This window comes from Notamacropus eugenii, chromosome 2 (genome assembly GCF_028372415.1).
Source record: "Notamacropus eugenii isolate mMacEug1 chromosome 2, mMacEug1.pri_v2, whole genome shotgun sequence".
Taxonomy (NCBI): Eukaryota; Metazoa; Chordata; class Mammalia; order Diprotodontia; family Macropodidae; genus Notamacropus; species Notamacropus eugenii.
Window position 1 is genome coordinate 401232318 of NC_092873.1, and position 22881 is coordinate 401255198.

A 22881-nucleotide genomic window follows, 5' to 3' on the forward strand; every position below is an offset into this window, starting at 1 on the left:
CTTTGAGAAACTATGTTCTAGAAAACAGAGGAGAGTCATTCTCTTTAACCTGCAAAACTCTTTCTCCCTCTTCTTTCCCCACCCTCATTCCCCCACATAGCTTTCATTTTTAGGAAGGAGAATTACACTTAATGTTGAATTTGGTAGATTGACTACCCTTATTGTGCCTCTCCTTGAATACATGGCTCCACAAAACTATGAATATGAATTATAACAATAATATGGTGAGTAATAATATTTTAGCAAAAAATATTTTACTTCTAGAGTATGGTAAGGTTATGTAATGAAACTATGATATTTTCTTAAATCTATCAATCAAACTCAAGGAATTGTTGAGATTATGCTATGTGTTTTAAAACGTTCTATGGAAATCTTAGGAATTTTTCAGTAATGATTATGTAGTTCTTAAATATGAAATGGGACCCCAGAGAACAGTTAAGAAAATGTATCTCTTTTATTCCATTGCATAGTTGGAGAACTAAATTTTCCATGTAACGTAGAACATTCCATGTACTGTCAGAGAAGGTTGATTATGTGGGTTCTTTTTTCTTTATTCTTCTTTCTTTGAAAATTTTTGTCTTAAAAATGACTTGCTTGGTGGGAGCAGGGTTAGGTTATATTTGAACATAAATGGATTGGAAAAACAAAGGCCTCAATATTTTTTTGAAAAAAGCAAATAACCAAAATAAGACTTTCTAGCTAGAGAAATTAATAGTGTTAAGTAGAAAACTGAGTCAAACAAACATGTTGTACCAAGAACTCATTACTCAATATTATATGAATTGTGGTATTTGAAATGCTACTTCTGCTCCACCCCCACAATTGCCAAATGCACAAATTTAATTCAACATATTTCAACGGAGTCATATATTAGAAAGGTTTCTCTTGAAACAGCAGGAACTCTCTGTTAATTCCTATTTATTTAATACTGAAAATGTCTCTTAGTGACTTCTGGAAATCACATAAATGTTGGTGTCTTTCTCATGGATCAAGGAATTAGTTTCATATATATCTTGAGCCCCATCTTTCCCAGAGCACTGCTTCCTCAGAAAGATCAAGCCATAAGAGATCCATTTATAGTCTGGAAGGGAATATGCATCCTTTAAGAGGAGACAGAACTAGATTGCTAATGCAAAAGCTATCTCAGCAGTTTTTAAATATAGTCAATCTATCAAATATGCTGTCAGTCAGAGAGGCTGGGCTAATTAAATCCATTGTAAAGGTCAAAATGAAGAAGAGCCTCAGATCTAGGAGCTTTTTGTTAACTTCGCTTTCTTCACCTTAAAGGAGAGGCACAGGGTTATGACCAAAGAACAAGTCTTTAAGAGACATTGCACTGAATGAAATGTAGTCTTTTTTCTTCTTTGTTTTACCTAATAAAGCCTAGTTTTATACCAACACTAACACTTCTAAAAGAAACACAAGAGAATTCTTATTAACTATCTGACTCAGTCTGTATGAGAAGGAAGTCATGAATTCAATTCCCACGTAGAGCATTTCAAGTCATAAACAGAAAAATCTTTTCAAAACTCAGAGATTGCATTCTGTCCCAGTCATCACAAAAAGGTCACTGGAGAATTGGGTAAGAGTGTTGATGGTGCAGTATAACCTATCACCATAACACCACTGCTGGAACAACTAATCTTTGTGTGTGACATTCAGTTGAAATGTATTTCTTGATTGGTCGTCACTGTTCAAAAATGCCTATTAGCTCCCAAGTTCAGAATGTTTGAGAGTTTTCAGGAATAAGTCTGAATGTTTTCATGTCTTCTAAGTTTCACGTCAGTTTACTATAAGCACACTGATCAGTTTATCGATCGATTTGCCTCTCATCTTTTTATCATTTCTATCATCCATTGATCTTTTCAAACAGTGAAGATATAAGGGTTGAAGAAATGATTCATTGCTATCTTCCATTGAAAATATAAGATACAGGTGTATTTGGCTTTATAAAAAATCACTGTTCCTAGAAAGGAGTGGTGTGTAAAGTGTTTTGCAAATTCTTTTTGGCAGGGGGAAAGGGCAGGTAAAATGACTAATTTTTAAGTACATTAAAGGAGCTTAATTAAAGGAAAGCTTTGGTGAATGAATACCTTTGAAACACAAAAGGAAAAGGTGACTCCTGTAATTTATTAGTTTTATAAATATACATTGTACATATCAATTTAATCTAAAACAAGACATGCTATTTGTATGTATATGTAAAAGCTGAATTAAGCAAATCCTTTGTACTAATCTCTATGATTGGGGACATTCAGTTTAAGTAAGCTCTGATCTTTACCCTCAAGAAATTTATAATATCATATTTGTTAAAATGTAAAATGATGTCTTGTATGAGAGGTTTTCAAAAATGAAGGCCACGGCTTGATCCCAAGGGGTAGGTGATTAGTTAGTTATAGGACAGGAAAATGGTTGCATCCCTCTCCAAGCTGACAATCTCAGCTTTTTTTCCCCAATACAACCACACCAACCTCATTTTGCAGTGCTCCCCAATCTGGCCCTTTCTATCTCTGAGAAAGTTCCTGATCTTCCCCATACTCTTAGAATAATAATGACCTAATCATTCCTGGGACACCTAAGTCAGTGGCTGTTCTACAGTTAGGAAAATCATCCCCACCCACCCTTGTCCCTCAGATCAACTCTGCCAAGTAATTACTTCTGCCAAGTAATCTTTGGAAGGCAAGCCCTGGCTCTGGGGCATTGACCCACTGTGAATATTGGGTAAAAAACCCCACTAACCTCTTTCCTGGCAACCTTCAAATTATATCATGTCTTTTCACTTCATCTATCTGCAAAGTTAACCCTGAATATCCAGTAGAACTTAGTCCCCTACTAACATGTCCCCTGATATGCACATGAAATTGTTATATTTGACCACTTTAAACAAAATTGGATTCACAATTAGAATATTGGGTTCAAATTCTAGTTCCTTTATTTATTCCCTTGTGTATGGTCATGGAAAAATGTAATGTTAATTATACCATGAATATGCCTCACATAGAGCCCATTAAGGGAAGCTTGCTTAGGGGAAGCTTTCTTGTAGAAAGGCTTTCATACCTCTTGCTAATTTCTAATTAGGCACTGAGTCACAAGGGTTGTGATGCCTTCTGGCTCTGAGAAGTGTATATACACTCTGAGCTGGTATTTTACTTGGGGGTTCACTTATGAGAAGGATCTTATGATTTCCTGGTTAGGACTCTGAGCGGCTGTGTGTTCAGAGTTCCCTGAATGCTCAGATGTAAAGTCTCTCTTGATCCAGAGATGTATGTAAAGTGCATAGCAATACTGCTTTGATTCAGGCAATAGAGTCCTGTCTGTTGGTCTCTTTTTCTCTACTTATATTTTTTCTGTATTTTCTCTGTTTGTGTTTTCTCTGAAGTTCAGGATGCTAACTTTTCCCTTGAACTAGTGAATGTAATTAAATAAAGATTGTTGAGCCCTTAAAGAGCTATCCTTCCTAGTAAAGCAAATTTAAGAACCAGCTATCCTGGGTATGCCAAGGGAGTTGCTGTTACAAGTCACTTAATACTTGAAATGATATGCTTTACTAAAGACAGCCAGACATGCAATACTTTTTTGTAGGTTATACATGTACAATCATGCTAAACATATTTCCAAATTAGTCATTTGTAAAAGAAGAATGAGAGCAAAAGGGAAAAACCATGAGAAAGAGAAAAAAAGGGAAAATAGTATACTTTGATCTGTATCCACACTGCATAACTCTCTCTTGGGATGTGGATAGCAATTTCCATAATGAGTTTTTTGGAATTTTCTTGGGTCACTGTATCTTTTAGAAGAGCCAAGTCTATCATAGTTGATCATTACATAATGTTGCTGTAACTGTGTACAATGTTCTCCTGGTTCTGCTCACTTCACTCAGCATCAGTTCATGTAAGTCTTTTCGGGTTTTTCTGAAATCCACCTGCTCATCATTTCTTATAGCACAATAGCATTCCATTACACTCATATAATACAACTTGTTCAGCCATTCCTCAACTGACAGGCATCCTTTCAATTTCCAATTCTTTGCCACCACAAAAAGAGTTGCTATACAGCCTTAGAAGTGGTATTGCTGGATCAAAGTGTATGAATTTTTTATAACCCTTTGGGTATAATTCCAAATTGATCTCCAGAATGCTTGGATCAGTTCACAATTCCACCAACAACGTGTTAGTACCTCAATTTTCCCAGCATTTATAATTTTCCTGTCTTGTCATATTAGCCAATCTGATAGGTGTGAAGTGTTAGCTCTGAGTCATTTTAATTTTCCTTCTCTAATTCAATAGTGATTTAGAGCATTTTTCATATGGCTATAGATAGCTTTAATTTCTTCATCACAAAGCTGCCTATTTATATCCTTTGACCTAATTGGGGAATGGATGCAGTACTTTCATCATGGTGATCTTCAACCCTAAGTGACCCTGGAAGATTGGAAGAACAGAAGCCACTATTGTAAGATAGAAGCAGAGCTGTCAAAGGCAGAGACCAACATTTAAGGGCAATTTGAGGGGTCTTCGAATTTCTGTTGTTGGTATGGGGCAGTAGTCACTAATATCTGATGTGCAGTAGTTTTCTAGAGATTTGTAATTAGTGGAATAATATCCATAAAAACTTCAACTATTCACCAATAAAGATATTGTTACTAGTTTTAATTGGGTAACTTCTACCCAAAAGTGGTTCATTTGAAAGCCCCCATAATTTAAATAATGACCCCCTAGACATTTGGACAGTACAATACACTATCGCGAACATAGATGACCCTGAATATGGAGGAACAGAATTGAGATTTCAAGCACAGCTTTGCTGTTGTGAGGTCTTGAGTAGTTTCTCTGAGCCTCAGTTTCCTCATTCTACAAAGTGTATTTATGTTTAAAGAAAAGAAAAAGCTGCAGGTTAAATGGAAAAAAGGAAAGAGCACTGCCTTTGTTACCAGAGGGCCTAGATTCAAATCCAGTCACTGTTACATGTTAACTAACCTTGGGCAAATCACTTAACCTTCCTAGCTCTTAATTTTCCTTATCTGCTAAATAAGGAGGTTGGATTAGATGACTTTTAAGGTCCTTTACAACACTAAATCTGTGGTCCTATACAGATATACATGTATATGTATATATTTATATGCATATAATTTTATACATCCATGCATACTATTATGCCTGCATGTATTTATGTGTATATATACATATGCATACATATATGCACATACACATGTGTGTTTATGTATGTATATATGTCTATATGTGCATATATAGCATTTATTTATATGATGAATACAGCTCTCTTCAACTTTTTACTTGGGCAGATTTATCACAGGATTGGAGAAGGGTGGTATTGTATAAAAAGGAGTAGATAGGTGATTTGTTTCTGTTTCCTCTTTTATGAATCAAGCTTAAACTTAAAACACTTCCCAGGTTGGAAATTATATGAAATTTTGGTGATTCAGACTCTCAGTCACTGAGAATAACCTAACAATAGAGACAGAACTTTTTGTGTGCTTCATAAAGGAGTATTGCTTATCCAGGGGAGGCAAGGATACAGTATTCAGGGGGATGAGATGGTGTGGGGTGAGTTGGGGGGGGGGGGGTTGGAGTCTGCCCATCCTTTTTCTCTAAAGTTCTCAAATATGTCTCAGAGGAGCTTGAGCTAAATTAGTCTGTGAAATGGTTCTTAAAACCCTTCGTAGTTCCCAAGGTAGGACTCTAGAGGACTTCTATAGGACATTGGACCAAATCAAGAAAGGGGACAACTTTGTCAATTGGCAATTAGTTTTCATGAGTTCTTAAGGCCTATATCTGTCTGCAAGTCATACCACCACAAAAATGAATGTTTAAAACTTATATTATTCTCTCTGTCTCTCTCTCTCTGTCTCTCTGTCTCTCTCTCTCCTTAAGGTACTTCTTATAACTAGCACAGTTGTTTAAAGAGTATCTTTCTCCCCATTAAGTGCCTTATGAGACTCAGCAATCCACTTTTTACTCTGTAGTCCCTGTATTTCTTGACAGTTCGATCAAATAATCCAAGCAGTTTTCAGTGCAGCTGCTCACATCATTATCAGTGCCAGGATCATAGATCAGGTTTCCCCTGTCTTCTTTCTCTGACTTGGCTTCTTCCCAGAAAGTATTTTGATTTAAATATTCTATTACTGATCTACCAAGCTCTCTCTGGCCTTGGCCAGTCTCATTTTGCAGGTCTTCCAAATAGCAATGCTTGTGTACACATATGTATCTACATCTACATTGCATTTTGAAGGGAGTCTAAGAAGCATGCCAATGTCGCCCTTTCCTTTGCTTTACAAATCTGTTGAACTATCCCAATTTTTGTATTGGGATAAAAGCCATATAGCTGCTACGTTGATTTCAGTTTTCTCTTACTTATTTACCAAGCTCTTTTGGACATGTGCCAGGCTTATTTTGCAATTCTTCCACATGGTATTGCTTGTGCATATGTGCATATGCGCGTGTATTGAAGAGTAGAGAAGCAGAATTGTTCTTTCTTTTGCCAAATAAATCTATTGTGTTACTGAAACATCCCATTTTTTGCACTGTGATAAAAGCCATATAGATGCTACCACCCTGAAAGAAGGTATATTTTGAAATTTTACTTCACTGGGAATGTGCAGATATAGCCCAAGTACCCTGGTGTGGAGGGAAATATGAGCTTCTAGGACAGGGGTCAGTTACCTCATTACCTCTTTAACCCTATTAACTGGAGTACTACTAGCTAAGCAATGCTTGTGAGTGCCAATAACAGGCTTATGGTATCAGCAGAAAAGGACCAGAAATAGGGGGTGAGAAGTGTGTGTGGGGGCAAGAATTCTGGTGCTACCACTTATTAGCCAAGCAACCTTCAGCAAGTTACTCCACATCTCTGGTCCTCAGTTTCCTAGTCCCTAAAATAAGAGAGTAGAATTCGACGATTGCTAAGTTTTCTTTTAGATCTAAATTATGCTTCTAAGTGGAAGGGATGGAAATGAGGAATATTGGGCTCAATAATCATTGAATTTACAGCTAAGCTAGTTCAATATCCATTGGACTAGCTGATGAAGAAACTGAGATTTGCCCTTAGTCATTCATTACTATCTATTTGTTCGACTTTCATGTTTCCTCTACAAAGGAACTTACTCTGCACAAGTTTAAAATTATCAATACATACAGGTAATTATAACCAAACCTTGTAACTCCTAATTTGAAAATGCTCCAATTCCTAATTGAGAATTTTCTGAAATGTTCTATTTTAAAGGAAATGGACATTTTCATCATCATTGAACTAGATTCTTACCTGCTTTCTTATCTTTTGGACCATCTTCAAGGGGAAGACATCCTTTCTCTAGATCTGTGCTCTTAAGAGCCCTTCCAGTTCTTGAGGAAAGAGATAGAAAGTAGATTGAGTAGTGGAGGAAGGGGGAAACAACTAGGAAAAACCTCACATGAAACATACATCACAGAATCATTGATTTAGAACTGAGAATCATCTATGTTGTTGTTGTCCAGTTGTTTCAATTGTGTCCGACACTTTGTGACCCAATTTGGGGTTCTCTTGGCAAAGATATAAGAGTAGTTTGCCATTTCTTTCTCCAGCTCACTTTCATAGATGAGGAAAATGAGGCAAACAGGGTTAAGTGATTTGCCCAGAGTCACAAAGCTGGTAAGTGTGAGGCCAAATTAATGTGCGGCCAAATTTAAATTGTCTTCCTAATAACTCCAGGTCTGGCACTCTATCCACTGTACCACCTAGCTGCCCTGGAATCATCTTAGAAATCATATTGTACTAATGCCTCAGTTATAGATAAAATATGTATTTTCCCAAATCACATTTCATTAGGTGGACTTTATTTCCCATTTTCATACATTAATTTTCTATCAGGATTTTGAAATCTCTTCTTTGGTACACTATTTTGCAATATATAGATTTCATGGAATTTGACTATGGCACTTGGAATCAGAGGTAACTATCAATCACTACCTTTTCATTAGTCAACTAATCCTCTTTCATTCCAGTCACCCCAACTTTTGAAAGAATTATTTGGTTACCCATTCAACAATCATTCATCAAATCCCTGCTACGTGCCAGGCACTGTGCTAGGTGCTGGGGATTAAAAGATAAAAATTTAAAGGGCAGCTGACTCCAAGAAGCTTACATTCAACTGAAAGGAAACAACTTATACATTAGTTAAAACAGAATGAACACAAAGTAACTACAAAATAATTTCTCTGCCTTGGGATAATGGGGGAAAGCATTAACAACTGGGGGGGTATCAGGAGGACATTAAAAGCAGATTGAAAAATGAGTGTGTTGATAAAATGTTTGCGAGACATCAGAGAATCAAAAGGAAATGTGAAAATATTTTTTTAATTGTCAGGGTTGTCCATGGGCTGATGCAAAGTGAAATGTACTGTGTACAAAGTAGCGGCACTACTGTAGCATGACTTAGCTGTTCTCAGCAACATAACAATCCAAGCCAACTCAGAAGGACTTACAATGAAAAATGCTCTCCATTCCCAGAGAAAGAACTGAAGGTGTCTAAATGCAGAATGAAATATAACTTTTTGTTTACTTTATTTTTATTGAATTTTTTGTCTATATTTTCTTTCCCATCATAACTATTATGGATATGTTTTACATGACTACACATGTATAACATATCAAAGTGTGTATTTGTCCTTCTTTATTGCCAAAGAAGATCATGCCATCTGAGAAATGATGACATGACTTGCCCTTGACTTTGATTTGAGTGAGGGAGGGCTGTGCCAGTCACCAGCCTCACGTCTCCTCCAGAGTCATCTGAATCCAGTGACCAGATATTCATCAGGATGACTGGAGATGACCTAGGATGAGGCAATTGGGGTTAAGTGACTTGCCCAAGGTCACACAGCTAGTGAGTGTCAAGTGTCTGAGGTGAGATTTGAACTCAGGTCCTCCTGACTCCTGCACAGGTGCTCTATCCACTGCACCACCTAGCTGCCCCAACATATCAAAGTGCTTGCCTTCTCAATGATGGGGGGATGAGGAGAGAGAAAGGGAGAGAATTTGGAATTCAAAGTTTTAAAAACAAATGTTAAAAATTGTTTTTATGTTTAACTGGGGAAAAATTTTAAAATAAATACATAAGCAAAAAATATCAAGGTTATTATTATTATGTAATTTACAATGACTTGTGAAAGAGTCATGGTACATAGAATGCTAGACTTCAAGTCAGTAAGACTTGTGATCAAATCCTGTCTTTTACACATACAAGCTTTGTGATCATGGGAAAGTTATTTAATTTCTTTGAGACCCATGCCCTAAATTTAAAAAGAGTATCAATTTATTGATGTATTATGTTTATGAATCATTTTACAATAATTTATGAAGCATTCTTATATATATGTATATATATATTATATATATGAATGATCTTTCCTATATATGATTTAATACTTGCTGGAAATTTTATTATTCCTTCATTAGTGATGAAAAAAGTGAGTTTAATGGTTAAATAAATAGTCCAAGTTCACAAGACTTTTAAGTAGGATAGAACCAGGACCCAAATTCAAGGTTTTTGATTCCAAGTTCCTGTCCTCTTTTCGCTATGCCCTCATGCCACTCAATCCTCTATGCTTTCAGTGAATCACTTCGGCAAATTCCTGTTTTAAAGTATACCTTGCCAATCCTCTCAGTGCTCATAAAAGTGTTCCTTTAAAATGACTGGTCCTCTCCGTGCCAGTTCTCCTTAGAGCTTTGCCAAAGCAATGATAAATTGCATGACTGCTGGGCTTTTATTACTTTCTAGCCTTAAAGTCATCCTTTGCATCCACAGTAAGCTTTGAATTCAAGGGTGAGGGTTGCCAAAGCAACATTGTGGAAAATCATTTAACCTGAGTTATTTTCTATTTCTTGCAACACTACAAAAGAGTACCTGGGGCTTTTGTGAAGACAGAAGTTAGTGGATTCATGTGTCCAGAATCCAAAAATATTTGTAGATAAAGACTATCAAGGTAGACTTTGAGATCTTCATGTGATACTGTTATCTGTCAAAAGCTAATGAAAACCTGCAGTTTCTCCTAAAATCAGTAGAAGGATAACAGTATTGGGAAGCAGTAGGAAAATGTCCTGGATTTGAAATCAAAAGACCTGAGTTAAAAATCTTGACTTTGGCCAATTACCTGTGTAACTTTGGGCAAGTCACATAAGCTCTTCGGACCTTTCTTTACTCATCTGTAAAGTAAGGGATTAGACTTTATGGCTCTGAAGTCCCTTCTAGCCCTAAATCTCTGATCCTATGCCATCTCTAGTAAGTCTGAGTACAGTACAGAAGACGAATAAATACCCTTCCCTGAAGCTGGGTTAAAATGATGTCAGGCCATCCATATTTTGTCTACTTGATTAAACCATTAAGAGTCCTCTGTGCCTCTCTCCCTCTGCAATGATGAGTCTTTACCCTAGAGAGTTCTAAATTTATGACTGCACATCTGCATCCCAGAATCCAGAGAATAATAGTAGGGCACAGAAGGGTAGAGCCTACAACCAGAATCAAAAAAAAGACAATTCATTTAACAAAATATTGGCACCAGTTCCAGGGTTGTCCTCATTCATGGCCTATGCCAAGACACTGACTAGAATGAAAGCATATTCAAAGTGAGGTCCCTCAGTAACCAAATACCACTGGATGTAGGCCAAAGCAGACCTGCCTCATATGGAATTCCACTCTACAGCAAATACTCTTATAGTGAGGTACTAGCATATTTGCCGCAGAGCTCCATTTATAAAACAACATGGATGTTTGCCTTGTCAGAAGAATGGAAAAGATAACTCAATACTACAGATGCCTTGTCAATGATCAAGTTTTAATTTCTTTATAATTGGTTTTAATGTATTCTCAAAACATCAGAAAAGTGATTGGAAATAGAAAAATTATGTTGGACTTATAAATAGTTTTTAACAATCAGAAACTGAAAGGCCCAAATGACATACCCCACTACCAATTGTCACTGTTTCATCTATTTAGGTATTGCTTTCTGTTCTAGCTTTATCGGCACACACTCTGGGACAGACACAGTACTTAATTCTTTCTGGAATGTGTATTTAATAAGCAGAAAGAAGAATATAAGCATTACTGCAGACCTTTAAAATGGTTTGCCTTAAAATGGTTTGTGTCTGGTCAACTACTGAAATTTTCATTCTTTGAACATATTATTTAGAGAAAATGTACTATAAATTTATATGTAGGCCCAAACAAGGTGATGTATTCAGTGTTTTTATAAATATCAAAGACTATATAAATGTTTGGTAATTATTCATATCTCATTTTCATCATCCTGCCAAGTTTCATATAGAAACAGTTCTAAGACAGTTCTAAGTTGTTATCCTATTAATTTTTATTTTGGGCCATCCAGGTAGCCCAGTGAACAGAGTGCCAGGCCTGCAGTTAGGAAGACTTATTTTCCTGAGTTCATATCTGGCTTCAAACATTTACTAGCTATGTGACCCTAAACAAGTCACTTAATCCTGTTTGGCTCAGTTTTCTCATCTGTAAAATGAGCTGGAGAAGGAAATGGCAAACATTCCAGTATCTTTGCCAAGAAAACCCCAAATGGGGTTACAAAGAGTCAGACACAACTGAAAACTAATTTTTATTTTGTGTTTAGTATTCCCTAGAATGGGGTGGGGAACCTGTGGCCTTGAGGTCACATGTGGCCCTTTCGGTCCTCAAGTGTGGCCCTTTGATTGAATCCAAACTTCAGTGAAGTTTGGATTCAGTCAAAGGGCAGCTCTTGAGGGCCACATCGTTTATACAAGTGGGCAAAGTATCTGATTTTTGTGGCTGAATAAAATTATTATCATCATAATGACTACTTCTATTTTCTCCTCGTAACTAGCTAGCATTAATATAGCAATTTAAAGTTTATAAAGCACTTCATAAATATTATTCATTTGATCCTCATATAAGCTCTGGGAGTTACATATTATTATTCCCATTTCATACATGGATGCAACTGAGGTAGAGAGCAGACAAATGATTTTTCCAGGGTCATAAAGCAAGTAAGTTTCTGAGGCCCTTTTTGAACTCAGGTCTTCCTGCCTTTGGGTCTAGCGCTCTCCCCACTCTATCATCTAGCTGCCTTAAATTTTCAATAGGGTTTTGATAGAAATGGTCCTAGGGCAAGCTGCTAAACTGTGATTATTCCTTCATATGTAAGATTCTATAGCCTACTGCAAAGATAGATAAAATCACTGCTTTAGTAGCTGAATCAAAATATTGGGATAAAAGCTCACTCTTCGTAGGATCACAGCAAGCTCCAGAAGTAAACGGGTAAACAGGGATTCTATACATTTCATCCTGTTCCTACATAATTTTAGTCTTGTCGTCCATGTCTGTATATTTTGAAAGCTTTCAGTTCTGTTTAGCTCACAGATAGAGTATTTGGAATGGTAATACCTTTCAAAAAGGGTCATTTTGAAAAAAAATAGTATTTTACTGTTTTTCTCAGTTACACATCAAGATAAATTTTAGCATTCATTTTTACAAGATTTTGAGTTCCAAATTTTTCTCCTTCCCCTCCCCTCTTCCAAAAGTGGTAAGCAATTTGATGTAGGTTATAGATTTTGCTATCATGTAAAATATATTTCCATAGTAGTAACAGTTGTAAAAGAAGACAGAGATCAAAAGAAAAAAACACAAAAAAAGAATAAAGTGGAAAAAACATGCATGTGCATTCATTGTCCATTAGTTCTTTAACTGATTCTTATTCACTATGTATTATTATGTCTTATTTATTATTATATCTTATTACATATACTTATGCATTATATCTTATTCTTTATCTTCCTTAGTGAATCCTTCATATTTGTCTTGGATCACTGTATTGCTGAGAAGAGCCAAGTCATTCATAATTAGTTGATCATCACACAACGTTACTGGTACTGTGTACACTGTTTTCCTGGTTCTTATCATTTCACACTTCTTTCCAGGCTTTTCTGAAATCTGTTTGCTTGTCATTTCTTATAGAACAATAGTATTCCATTACATTTATATACCACAGCTTGTTCAACCATTCCCCAATTGATGGGCATTCCCTCAATTCCCAATATTTTGCCACCACAAGAAAAAGCTGCTATAAATATTTTTGCATGTGAAGGTCCTTTGCCCTTTTTTATGATCTCACTGGGATACAGACCTAGTAGTGGTATTGCTGGACTGAAGGGTATGTACAGTTTAGTTGCTCTGTGTGCATAGTTTCAAAATGCTCTCCAGAATGTTGGATCAGTTCACAACTCTACCAAAAGTGCACTAGTCTCCCAACTCTCCGACATCCTCTCCAATATTTACCATTTTCCTTAGAAAGGGTCATTCTCAAGATTTTATGAATCAGTATAATGTCCAGATGATTGTGGAGTAACAATATAATCTGTGAAAATGATTTTGTTTCAGTGTTGGTTGAGTTTATTCTTGTTTCCTTTCACTGGTTTTTTAACTGTTTTCCTGTATTATAGGAGGAATGTAACTTCAATATTTGTCTTTGTATTAGCCTCTTCCCCCATACATAAAAACATGCCCTGCTCCTAGTCTCTAACAAACTTCTTCAGTCCAACTTTTTCCAGCAATCATTCCACCTCTGGTTTCTTTTTTCACTTGTAAGCTTCACTACTCAATTCAACAAACATGCAGGTCGCATTAAACACAGGGGATACCTGTGAACAATGACATACTCACTTTCCTAAAGGAGTTTACATTACAATGGGGATTTAAAGTATGTGAATAAGTTTATAATACAAGACAGAAAATGATTAAATATATGGAAATGCCAAACACAGGGATCTGAGAGATGGAAGGAGGGATCACTTCTGTCTAGAGGGAGTAGGGAAAGCATTGTGGTTCTGGCAAGTACTTGATCTGTGACTTAAGCAAGAACAGAATGGTAAATTAACTGTTTCAAGATATAAGAAAGGAAATGTAGGCAAAAAGAGTCAGGGCACAATGAGGAGTTCTATTTTGTTGCAACAGAGAATATGTGATGGAGAGGAGAGATGGCAATGGTGGAGATAATATGAAATATACTTTAAAAGGGTGAGTAGTAGGGTGAGGCCAAATTCTGAAAGGCCTTGAATCAAGGAGTTTGCATTTTATTTAGTAGACCAGAAGGAGCCACTTTAGTTGTGTTTTTGTTTGTCTAAACCAGGCAGTACTTTTCTCACCTTTGTGCATTAGAAAGACTATTTTCCTAGTAGGGTAAATGATGGGTTGGAGTGTTATCGGTTGAGAAATTATCATAAGTTATGAAAGACAAAAGTTGAACTGGAGGGGCAGCTGTGAGAATGGATGGAAAAGAATGAATATTTTGGAGAGAAAAATTCAAAGGAAAATCAATTGAATAGAAGGAAGTTGTAAGTAGGGGAGTTAAGAAAGAATTGGGAGTTTTAAGCATGGGAGGCTGAGAGAATGTTGGCACCATCAAGAAAAATAGTGATATTTGGAGGAATGGCTATAGACATTGCAGAAGGAAGATGAAGATGAAGATAAAAACTTTGGACAAGTCATATTTGAGATTCTGGTAGAAAATTTGAGCTAAGACAAATGACAAATAGTTGAACATGTGGGACTAATGTTCAAAGTAGAGATTGGGGACAGAGAGAAAGCTATATTAGTTGCTGTATACAGGTGATAACTCAAGACATAACAGTGGATAAGATTTCCAAGGAAGATGATACAAAGAGAGAAGAAAAGAGATGAAGGCTGAAAATAAGGTCCATGTCAGAGTAGGATGGAGATGGGGGATAAGACATGTTCAAACTTAGGGGGCTGATGAAGAAAAAAGAAACTAACCAAAGAGAGAATGTTTAAATGCACAGATTACAAACTCATTAAGAAGTAGGAAAAGAAGAAGGAGTAGGGCAAGAATAATATTGTAGAATCTAAGAAAGAATCTACTATCAAGTCTATAGAAAAAGTTATGATGCTTAAAAAGAAAGACCATGATATTTGAAAATGAAGTCACTGATGAGAGAAGTTTCAATAGACTTGTAAGGACAAAAATCAAACTGCTAGGGGTTAAGGAGTGAGAAGTATAGAGAAGGTAGAAACAGTGAGTGTGAGATAATATTTCTAGAAATTAATCTGTAAATGGGAAGAAAGAGAACATAACAGCTTGAGGTGGTAACAGGGCCAGGAACAGTGATTTGTCTGACCTCTCTTTCTCATTCATCGCTGTTGGCTTATCATTCATATTCTTCTCGCTATATGTGGGTGTATGAAAAAGCTCTGTCCTGAGTCTCCTCATCTACTTCCATGCTCCTTCAGAGGCCTCCTCAGTCCTCATGATTTCATTTATCTATCTTCTTAACTCTATTTCTGCTTCTTCAACTGTCTACTGGATATTTTGAACTTGCTTGCCCATAAACATCTCAAACTCATTATGTTTAAAACAATAGTCATTATCTTTTCCCCTTCCATAATTTTTCAAGGACACTACTATCCTTCCATTCAGCCAGGCTCATAAGCTATGACTTATCTCTGAGTCTTCCTTCTTCCTTACTCTTCATATCCAGTCAGTTGCATAATCTTGTAGATTCTACTTTCACTGGATCTTTTACATTCACCTCCACTAACCTGGTCCCCACACTGTTCAGGTCCTTATCACCTGTCACCTGGATTATTATGAAAGCCTCATAGTCAGTCTCTGCTTCCACTTTTACCTCTCTCCAATTAATCTTCACTGAAATTGGCAAAATGATGTTTAAAGAGCATAGGTCTAACCATATCACTCCCCTGCTCAAGAAGATTCAGTGACTCTGTACTGTATTCAAGGATAAATCTCCCAACTTTCCTGTATGGCATTTAAAATTCTTCATAATCTAACTCTAGGATTATTTCATATTATTACCTATCACATTCTCTACATTTCCAATAAATAGCCCAAGTTGTCATTTTCACAGCATTCCTTTGCCTATATCTGTGTCTTTACTCAGGCAGTCCTTCATTCTTGGAATGCTTTCCCTTGCTGCCTCTATTTTTTTGAAATCTCTAGTTCTTCTCAGTTTTCAGCTTAATGGCTACCTCACAGAGAAGGTGTTTCTTCACCCTTCCCTCTGTTGATAGTTCCACATCAAACTACCCCATAGTTGTCTTGGATATTTTTGTATTGCATTGTCTTTGGACATGCTGCTTCCCTCTAGTAAAAAGGTAAAATATAAGATCATTGGGGGCAGGGAATTTTAATTTTAGTAATTGCATTATTAATTTTGTATTTGTACAATACCTGGCACTCAGTAGACACTTACTAATTGTTTGTTGACTTGACTGAATCTCTTCAAGGGAAGGAGTACTGCCAACAATTCTTGTCTTCTTTTTCTTTTCCCCTTTCTGTCTGGTATTAATCCTTTTTTCCTTTCACTTTCTCTCTTTTCTGTCTTCACCTCTATTTATAGAAGATTAATTTTCTCTAAAATGTTAGAACAACTCAGGGAAATTGATGACATTAATACAATGCTATTTTTTCTCTTGCAAGATGACTCAGGATAGAGGATAGAAAGGCAAGATAGTTAAATTGGGACAAAAATGGTGGTAAGATTCATAAACCTCAAGACACAGCACACTGAACCTGGGAAATGTGTCCCCCTCAACTTAGTGCTTGCCAAGTCACTGTAATTTTGAATCGGAATTGTGTGTGTAATAATCTTTCATAATTTTCCACTGAGTTATTTTTCCTTTCCTGGGGGAAAAAAACCTTCCAAACAAAGGAAATTAAGAAACAAAATAGTATAGTGCATTTGGGTATGTGGTAAGGCCATTTCTCCACCCATCTGGCATCTTGTCACCTTCTGACTACGAATCATAATCCATGTGCTATGTTCTTTGTTAAAATATAAAGGCCACATGGGTTTCCCTCCATCATTGTAGCTAGAATTATCCAGTAATAACACAGATTCATTTCATATATGCGTTACATATATTACTGTTGCTTAGTCATTTCAGTTATGTCTGATTTCTTGTGACTCCACTTAGGATTTTCTTGGCAGTGGTTTACCATTTCCCTTTCCAGCTTATTTTACTAATGAGGAAAAAGGGTTAAGTGACTTGTCTACGGTCACACAGCTAATAAGGGAGGCCAGATTTAACTCAGGTCCGTCTGACTCCAGAGACAGTACACTATCCACTGTAGCCCCTAGCTGCCCTAGTATGTGTATATAATTATATACATATATATGGAGAAAGAAAAGAAAGAGAGATAGAGAGAAAGAGAAAAATGGAAAGGTAATATTCATGTATCATTTGCAGGGGTTATTTACCTTTTTTATGTCATAGACCTCTTTGGCTGCCTGATGAACACTTCTCATAAAAATGCTGTAAGTTATAAAATGACAAACATAGGATTACAGTGGAAACTAAATACAATATCATTAAAAACAAAACAAAAAATGCCATGGACTCCAGATCAAGGACTTCTGCTTTAGGGGATAAAGGTGTAGTTATATATATGTTAGGCAATAAGGGAAATATAAAAGACATAAGAATAAACCTTCTCTTCCCTAACTTTGGAAGTTTGTCGGATATGGGATAGCTGTTAGAATCAATACTAGAGCAGAATATAAAGAATTCTTAAGGAAAGTAAACCTAGCTCAAAACAGTTCCATGAAGTTCTACAACTTGATCTGAAGAAATATCCAGGTTTTTCCCCATGAGGCTACCATTAACTCATGGTATATTTTTAGATAGGACCAAGACATTGTACAGACAATGAACTAACTGAGATGGATGATCTAAAGCCACATGATAAGTAATCAATAAATACTTGTTAGTTTGTCCATTGTATGTACCTGGCCTGGTGTACGTCGGAATAATGTCATGTCAACCAGCAATCTTTTACTCCATAATCCATTGCAATGATTTTCAAACTTTTAAAATTATGCATCTATAAACAGTTTAAAAAGTTGAATACTCTAATTTATGCATATATATTTATATTTACAAATTATATACATGTACTACTATACTAGTAATTACACACATGAAACAATTATACTTGATGCTAGAGGTAATAGAGATAACTGGAGTCTATTGATTAGGGGAGTCACATGGTCAGGCTTTCATTTTAGGAAAAATTAGTTTGACTGTTTTGTAGACTATGGATTGGAGAGACATTATTAGTCTTGAAGTGGTAAAAAAAATTAGAAAGTTATCACAATTATCAATGTAAGAGATGAGGGCCTAAATGAGGGTGCTGTAAGGGGATGGATACAAAATCTATTGTTAGGATAGAAACAAAAAACGACTTGGTTGAGATAATATGTAAGGTGAATGAGAGAATGAGGTATCAAGGATAGCACTAACATTCTGAACCTGGGAGACTAAAAGCATAGTGACACCATTACTGGAAGTTTGGAAAAAATGGGGGTTCAGGGGATAAGAGAAAGATAATGTAATAAGTTTGCGATGCATATTGCAACCCATCCAAGTCTTCTTATCCCTTGTGACTTAGTCTATTCTATCCAAGATACAAAGTGGTAAGGAGGGGTTCTTTTTCATTAGTCACTACCCCATAGCAAAAACTCTACTTGCAAGGGGTGACTACCACAGCTATGAGGTGATCTGGTTGTCAGCGAGTGACTATTTTCCCAACAGCATTTGTACCACTGCTACTTTGGGTGCCCTTACCAGTCATGTTATAGTTATCTCAAAAGGCTAATTCTACCATGTAAGTAGTTCATTTATGCACTTGAGTAACATGTAGGGGTTGTAGTGGGGGTAATAGGTAAGGGGCAAAAGGTAGATACAGTTGGTTTGAAGACAAGCCCCATGAGTGGCTATTGCAGGAAAGATGGAATCCAGAGGAGGATCCTGAAAGGTCCTGAGCGCTATTAACGTTACATGGTATCTTTTTAATACCAACATTGTCCTAGTGATACCATATTGCTATGCACCATGAAACACTTCAGTATAAGAAGTCAAAATTTCAAGTTATCCGTAGGGCAAAGCAAAGACAAACAGTTGATAAAAGTAGATACGTTACAAATAATGACTTGCATACAGGACATAAAAGATACCATCATATCTACATATCTAACCAAAAAATAAAAAGAATGTGAGCTATGAGAGTAAGTGTAAAGGGGAACTTGTTACTACATTGGTATTGATTACATGTAGATAGATAGATAGATAGATAGATAGATAGATAGATAGATAGATAGAGTGTTGAATACCTCTAATATATCTATCACTACCTATAGATATAGATATGTGGAAGTTATATATGTATATATAGAACTATAGAGATATGCAGAAATATTTTTATGTATATGTATATAAAAATATATATATGGATACATACATATTTGGAAAATATTCCAATAATCTTCATATATATCATGAATGTGTATGTTTGTGCACACACATTTAAGTTAAGAAATAGCCAAATATATAAATTCATTATGGAGCACTTATGAAAGACATGAACAAGAATTATATAGGATGAGAAGGTACAGTTGAGTGTAGACTAAACAGGTAGAGGGAACATCAGTGAAATCATGAAAAGATAATTAGCAAAGTATTTTTGATACTTGTATCAACTTGAGATAAATTTTAAAGAAATTAATTGATAAATTTTGAATAGTAACATTCTCAGTAGTTGTATGATTTAAACTGTGCTTCAATAATTAATTCAATACATATTTATTAGAAACCTAAGGGATATTCAAAATGGAAAGACTTTTTTTCAGATCTTCATGGAGCTAATAATTTAGAAATGTTTAATTTCATGTGTTTAATATGAGGCCAGTAACACAGGAAGAGTTTCATTAAAACCTAGGTAATAAAAACTACTTTTGAATATAGTCAAATGTTATGTGAGTTCAAAACAAATACTTGAAAAACCCCTGATCTATGTAAGAACTGCCATGACATCCCCACTTGACAGGACTTTATGCCAAACTTTGATTTTTGAGTTACTTGACACTATCTTTAAAAAGGATCAATATTTCTAATATTTAACTGGAAAAAATTTGAACCACAATGAGTTTCATATGTTTAAAGTGTTGTAATGCAAAGAAATAAAGGTCAATAAATAAAGGGACATGTTGAAGTCAGACTCTCTAGAAAGCAGAATTTAATGGCCTCTTTGACATTGATTACCACCATTCTTATTACTTATAGTTTAACCTCAAAGTTCAGAGGTTTCGGTTGGGTGTGCCTCTAAAATTCTGTGGTTTGTGGATCAAGATTGACTTTCTTATTGTTTATCCTTCCTAATATGCTTGCCTTAATCTTTTATTAGTTGACTGCTCCATATTTTATGTATATATTATAATCTTGGCAATGTGGATTCACATAATTTTGTTTAAAAAAACAAAAATGTCCCAATTTACCCTGTCTCAAAAACTTTCATATTAACCTGGAAAGATATGAATCCTTATTAGAACATAATTAAATGACAATCAGAACATTTCTCCATGTCCCCTGTCCCAACCAGTAAGTATTTATACCCTAAAATGAACCTATCTCTTGGCACAACAGATAACAATATTTTAAACAATCTCAAAAGAACAATTTTGGATGGTAGTATTACAGAAATAAAATCACCGTATTAGATAATTGGCAACAAAGCCATTTTCCCAAGTATAAACACTGACATTATGGCAGTTATCCATTATGGGATGGAAAAAGCTGAGATAACCATATCGTGCTTATATAGTTTCAGAGTTAGTGAAATGTGAACTGGGAAAAGAGCAATATTCAACAAGCAATATTTGACAATTAAACATAATGGGATCCTTTCATAACTGGTCAGTCCTTCCCTCCTAATTTGCTACTCTCCCCTAAGTTCCTTGGGACAAGTTGATATTTGACAATAGGGGCGAAGCTGAAAACTCTGACAAAGTTATATAAAGTTACGTTAGAACCTCTTGGTTTGATGACAGCATTTATATGTATGTTTATTTACCCAAGATTTTACCTAATTTCAGATCAGCTTGGAAAACATTAATTAGGCTTGACCTATGTCTCAGGTGTGTCAAGATGAAAAAATTACACATTCTTCACCCTCAAGTCTCCTGAATCATCAATGCAGGATGCAACAGAAAGCTCCACAAAGTTACTCAGCTTTTAAAGGAAAAAAACTAAATTGTTTCCCTTTCATAGCAACCCAAATCCCTGTAAACCACCTATATGTAGCTACACAAGGCTTCCTTGTGTGGGTTTATCTTATCCCAGAGACCAAGAAGTGAGTGAATCAGATGATCAGTCTCATTTTTTAAATGGAAACGAATGACCCAATAAAGAACATTAAAATATCTATTAGAACTCTAAGGACTTTTAAGAGCCTCACTAGAAGCATGTTGTTTAGATCCACAAGATCACAAACCCTATGGATATGGAGTAAAGGAAAGCTTGGAACTACCAATGAGCTTTGGAGGATGTAAGGAATAAAAAGGTCGTTTTCTCATCGCTCTAAACCATGGGTAGCATGGACGAAGCAGTGATTCTTCACTGAAATGTTATTGTAAATTTTCCAGTAATCTAGGTCTCCAACATTGCAAATACTGGAAACCAATTCGGTCTTCCTGTTTCACACTGACAGTGACACTCGGTTAGCCCACATCTGAGATCCTGTGGCTTTTGATTCATTCTGTTTGTTGATGCCTTCTCCCTTGTTTTCTCAGAATGTAAATATTTGTTCTGTCTGCATCCTAATTGGCAGTCTTAGTTTCTTATTGAATATGAGGGCTGCGGTAATTCTAGGGCCTCAGGATCTTTTGCCATGTGCTGGGATTTCATGTTTTATGACATTAGCTTGGCATAGCAGTCATCCTCCCTGGCCCTCTGACCCTGACTGAATTGTAGTTGTGTCTCTAATTGAAAACCAGGATTATTTTATTCCTCTCTGTAGAGAGGAAAACCAGAACTATCATTCTGAACACACACCAAACCACAGGAGCCTGGGTGAGGGACCATAATGACAGGGCCTCCTACACAGCACATTTACAATCTTTCTGCTAATTAGCTTAATTTTCTTTGTCTAGACTAAGTTAATACACTGAAGACCTCTTTTTTTTAAAAAGAAGCATCGTTAGTCCTTCAATTCCTGCCAACCAAAGAGGAGAGAAAAACATCAATAGGACCAAGAAAAAACAACAACAAATAAACAAAACAGAACCGAAGTCTTTGTCCATGAGTGAGCTGTTTCCTCAAAGTTTCTTTTTAGTGGGGAGAAGAGTTTGTAACTTCTGTTGTTGGGGGAGAGGTGAGGGCATAAGGCACAAAACACACCAAAGTACTGTTCTAGTAACAATAAGGGTTGACATTTACATAGGATTTCAGGAGCTTTACATATATTATCCTCTTTGATCCTCCCAAGAACCCTGTGAGGTAAATCCTACAAAGGTTGTTATCCCCATTTTACAAATAAGAAAACAGGCTCAAGGGAGGTTTAGCAATTTACCAGTGGTCAGACAGCTAGTAACTACCAAAGGGAGAGTCTGAACCCATCTAGGTCTTGACTCTACTTGGACAAACTACCACTAATAAAAAAGAGAAGGGGAGGATGGAAGGGAGGGAAGCAGAGCCATTCCTTGCTAAAAGGCAAAAGGGGAAATAGCAGTGAGTTGACTCCTTTTCTATGGCTGCCCTGAACACTTCCCATCAGTACTGATTCTTACATAGTTGGCTTGACTTCTCTGAGACATCTTTTTTAATTTGGGTTCCTGGATAATGAAAGAATATGGGTTGCATGTAAGATACCCAGGCCTCTCCTTGGCTTTTTAAGCAAAAATGTTAGGGGAAATATAATATTTTGGGCCCAAGGCACTCTTGAAAACTTTCCCTGGATAAAGTAGTGGGTTCAGCTTGAATCAAATCACATTGTCTCTTAACACTCCTTAGAAGCCTGAGGTTCAGTTTAGATTGACCTCAATGTG

General features: G+C 36.1%; 1 protein-coding gene across 3 annotated transcripts in view; it reads right to left on the reverse strand.

Moving 5' to 3' along the window:
* The window catches only part of GREM2 (gremlin 2, DAN family BMP antagonist), a 134467-nt gene that overhangs the window by 36314 nt on the left and 75272 nt on the right, over positions 1 to 22881 (reverse strand). Inside the window, exon 2 of one of the 3 annotated variants that reach the window (XM_072647568.1) lies at positions 7279 to 7358. The exons of the other annotated variants lie outside the window; for them this stretch is intronic. The gene's annotated coding sequence lies outside the window, so the exon portion shown is untranslated. The remainder of the gene's footprint in view (positions 1 to 7278; positions 7359 to 22881) is intronic. 3 annotated transcript variants of the gene reach the window in all.